This window comes from Protopterus annectens, chromosome 10.part0 (assembly GCF_019279795.1).
Source record: "Protopterus annectens isolate FY-2018-M chromosome 10.part0, PAN1.0, whole genome shotgun sequence".
Classification (NCBI taxonomy): domain Eukaryota; kingdom Metazoa; phylum Chordata; order Ceratodontiformes; family Protopteridae; genus Protopterus; species Protopterus annectens.
This window is the reverse complement of record NC_056744.1, coordinates 810,922,688-810,927,371: the sequence shown is the minus strand read 5'-3', so window position 1 is coordinate 810,927,371 and position 4,684 is coordinate 810,922,688.

Here is a 4,684-nt window from a genome sequence, read left to right as displayed (position 1 = left end):
ATCTGATGTTGAGGATGATAACTCAATGGATCTTACAAGTTAGACCTGACACAGAGGGAGTTAGCCAAACTGAAACAAGCCCAGGATAGAAAGGATTTACTGCAGATCATTGCAGCTGTAACAGATGGCTCCTTAATTATTTGACTGCCATAAGTAAAGTGTATAGAACTATAGTACACTAATAATCCTGCTTTTAGAGATAAGTAGCCTATGTAAGCCACTCCTGTTTAACCCCAGAGAATAGGCGGCTGAAACTGGGGTGGAGTAATTCTTTGCACTGTGTTTATGGGGCTTTGTTGTTAGGTCACTCCGCCAATATGATAACTCTTTACTAGAACCCTATAGTTGGCCATGTATTGTCAACTTATGGGACTACTGCCTCAATTAGTATTTCATCAGAACTTGTTTTTCAATGTAGAGTTGGTAAAAACTCTAGCCTGCAACACAGACATCAGAGTCCTTTTGAGTACCTTATCAGGTCCTAAACTGACAGATAACAGTTTGTTTATGGGAACTGGAAGATGCTGAATTAATTCAAGCATGTTTTTTTATTTGCAGGGTGTTTGCTTTTACTCAGTGCATATCTGTTCCTATCACCTCACAGCATGAGCTTCTCACTGTAAAAGAAGTAAAGAGAACACTGGAGATGATCTTTGGCATAGTCCTTGACTTTGTGATTGATTCAAGTCTTGTTTTTTTTGGTCCCTCATTTTCTGTTTTGCATTTCAGTAATTTGGCTATTTCCCCTGTCATTTTACACCACAGATCTAGATTCATATGTTTGTATTTTCACAAGAGAGGATAAAATATCTTTCAACCTCTTAGTGCAAGAAATCTAGACAAAGCATAAAATAATGTGGGGGACAAAGGCCAAAACACAGGGACACATTTTAAACATTGCTTTTATAAACTTAGAAAGTTGCTAGAGTAACAGGATTTGTGTTAGAATGCATTTTCTGAAGGATATGAAGTCTGAAACGCAAATGCATGTTAGTACTTATGACAAAAACAAAAAAATGAGACAAAAATATGGACATTCTACAAAAATCTGGACAGCTGAAAGGTATGGAGGATAATTACATGAAATGTCAAGGGATTAAATGTGAATATAAAACTGGTCTATGTGCTTCATCACATAAACAATCACAGATCAAAATAATATATTTGCAGGAAACCAAACTCAGAGGAGCAGGTATTGCACGCTGCCCCAGAACATGGAAAGGATAGAATGTTGCTGCTTGCAATTCTCAATCATTAAAAAGGGTGTTAAGTTTATTACATAAAAGGATGTGATAGACTCTCGTGGACACTAGAGTAGACAGAAAGAGAATATGGGTGTTTGACCAAGTGCACACGACTCAGTGCTGTTTGTTGCTCGCTATGTTCTATGTCTCAAAAGTGAAAAAAATATCCCCTTTCTTTGTCATCCATGAGGCATGCCTAGCATTTGGGTGCCATCATCTACACCTTATTTTAGGAGAGAATTTTAATGTGATACGTAACAACAAGAAGGAGAGGACTCTAACTGACGGTTCAAGGCTAAATAAGCATGCTACTGTTATCAAGGGATGGATACAGCAGTTTTATTTAGTTGTTATTTGGAGGGTCATAAACCCTATGGTGCACTGCAATCAGTTGTAGCTAGGCAACTCCATTACTTTTTGCTAGTCACTATTTGCTGCCTGGGGTGAAATCAATGACACTACTATTAGAAGCATTGCCAAATCACGGTATGATTCTCTGCAAATATACAAATGACTATTGGCCAAGACCACCTTTGGTGACTAGAATTGACCTGATGCTGCTGAAAACTAAAGTACTGATACAATGTCTCACAAAGTGGGCCCATTCTTCCTGGTTATGCCAGCAGGAAACAACAAACATAACTTTCAGGTATTAAATTGTTTCAGTATCGATTTGTTAGTTGAGGAGTGCTAACTGTGGAAAATAAAGTACAAGCAGATGCAAGATAAACTCAATGGTTTGAAAACCTTACTGCAATAAGCAACCCACAAATATATTAAGACCAAATGTGCAGATAGTTTGCTGCTTCGAGAAATGTATTGCCTAAAAGCTGACATTAAAAGGCTAAAATAGAATTACCACTACTGGGCAGAGCAGATTAGGTCACCCAATGCTCAGTGCTTTGTGCATAAACAGACATGTTCTACCTTTACTTTAAAGGATGGGCAGGATGTAATGCACTTCCTTACCCAGTCAGTTAATAATGCAATGATAACTTTTTAAGCCAACTTTACCAGTCCCAAGGGACTTTCCATACTGTTAAATGCAAGCTTTCAGTATGATGACTAAGTGGACTATCTAGCACACTGAAGAGAATGGGAAAGCTAGTCACTCTAATGGAAGTGAAGTTAGCTGTATGAGCCCTTAAAAATGGGAAGCAGCAGGACCAGCTGTGATACTGCTATAGCTTTATAAAGCTTTGGAAGGGGACTAGCACCTGCTTATCAGACCTTTTGCAAGTAAGCATTCAAATGGACATACTGCCCAAATAGGCTAGGATTGTTAGCATGTTTTCCTTCTTAAAAGAGTGTAAAATCCTTAGAGAACCACACAATTATCAGCCCATCACACTGCTTCCTATTGGAATTAAGGTTCAGGATAAGCTTTTGGCCAGATGTTTGGAGAATTATATTCCAAAACTAAATGGACTATCACAAGACCTTATTCATATATGTCTGCAGTCTCAAAGGTAACACCCAAATGTGCTCTGAACTGGTGGTGAAGAACATCACATACACAAATGCCATAGATATAGCCTACCTGCTGGCAGACTGGGTCAGTGAAAACTTCAGACCTAGCCTTGATGGAGTTGCTGCATATCCATAAGTCAAACTCCACTCATGCAACCCACATCCAAGGCCTCAACCTGGTCTGTGACATTGTTGGCAGGATAAATTTGTGTCTCAAAGACTCCCCCATCTGTGGAATAGACTCCCTTTCCATGTCAAGCAAAGTACCTCACAGGCTGTCATTAAGAGGAACCTGGATAACTGGAAGGGAAACAGAAAATACATCCCTGGGATCCCACCTATGTCCATGCTGGACAGAGGAAACAGGTTCTGACTTTGTGGGAACATGGGCAAACTTCTTGACTAGGCTTATAAGGTGCTCTGGGCCAATAGCCTAGTATCATCCTATGAAACCCACACACTAGAGTTTCATCTCAGGCAGAAAGGGTATCACAGCAATACTTCACTTTTTCATAATTTAAGATAACTCAGCCATTACATTAATTACCATGTGGCTACACTTTTTATTGGCGTTAACAAGGTCTATGGGAATTTCTGGGAAGCACTGGCTTCCTTTGAGGTTCTGGATAACAGAATGAGATGGTGTAAGCTTCTGTATAGGAAACCATTGGCTCAAGTAATTACAATATATATAGACCCTTTCTACTTAATAATGCACCCACCAAGGATGTCAACTGACCACCATACTCTCCATACTTACTGTGGAGCCACTGAGCATATATATATATCTATGTATCTATATATATATATATATATATATATATATATATATATATATATATATATATATATATATATATATATATATATATATATATATATATATATAGGTTTACTATCAAAATGTCGAACGTTAAAATAAAATGTGTACGTATTAGCGAAGTGTTTTGCCGAAAGTACACATTTCCGTATGTACCTAATGTCGAAAACAGCTGTGAATTGTCGAAAATGTCGCTCACGACATTTTCGACAATTCACAGCACTCCCACCCTTCCCTTAACTCCCTACCTAATTAGCCTAAACTCACATTTATGCAGGGGGGCAAGCCCCCCTGCACCCCCCCTAACTTAATATTCCAACTCCGAGATCGCACTACAGTGAGGAAAGGGATGTATTTCCATAACCGCACTGTACCGCGATTCCCTTACATGAGCAAACGTTATAACTGCGAATGTACAGTCCATTCGCAATAATAATGTTCGCTCACATAACCTGCTGGACTATGAAGTATTCGAACATATGTTGTTCGAATACTTCATAGCCATGCAATTGCATATATATATATATATATATATATATATATATATATATATATATGGGTCCCTATCTATTCGTCGACAATTCATTTCACTGACACTCATTTCGTCGACAGTTCATTTCGTCGACAGAAAGATGTGCCCCCTTCCCCATGCATAGTTAACCCTGGATAGGATAGTTAGGAGGAGTAGGGGGCTGTGAGTGGTAAGGGGTGTGGGCCTCCCAGCCCATTGGGGAAGGCAAGAGGGGGAACATCTAATCTGCAAAACTGAAAAAAATAAAAATGAGTGTCAGAAAATGAATTGTCTATTTATAAGATAGGACCCATATATATATATAGCAAAATCGCTCTCACTGGGGTATCCCAAACACTAACATTTGGTTTGGGGATGATTGTGCCCTGCTCCCAAAGGACCTACAGTTCCACTTGACAAAGGTACCTGAGATTCTAAAGGATGTTTGGCACATTTATGTGATAAAAGTTAACCAGAAAATAATTATTTGCTTTTCCCTGAATTCACACTACTTTTCGATGAAACACTTAATCCAGGACAAGTGGATTCAGTAGTGCACCTCAACCACCTACCTGGTATTTAAATATTCTTTTCACATGGTGCTCTTTCTCTGAATAATCTCAAGCCAGTATTTGACCA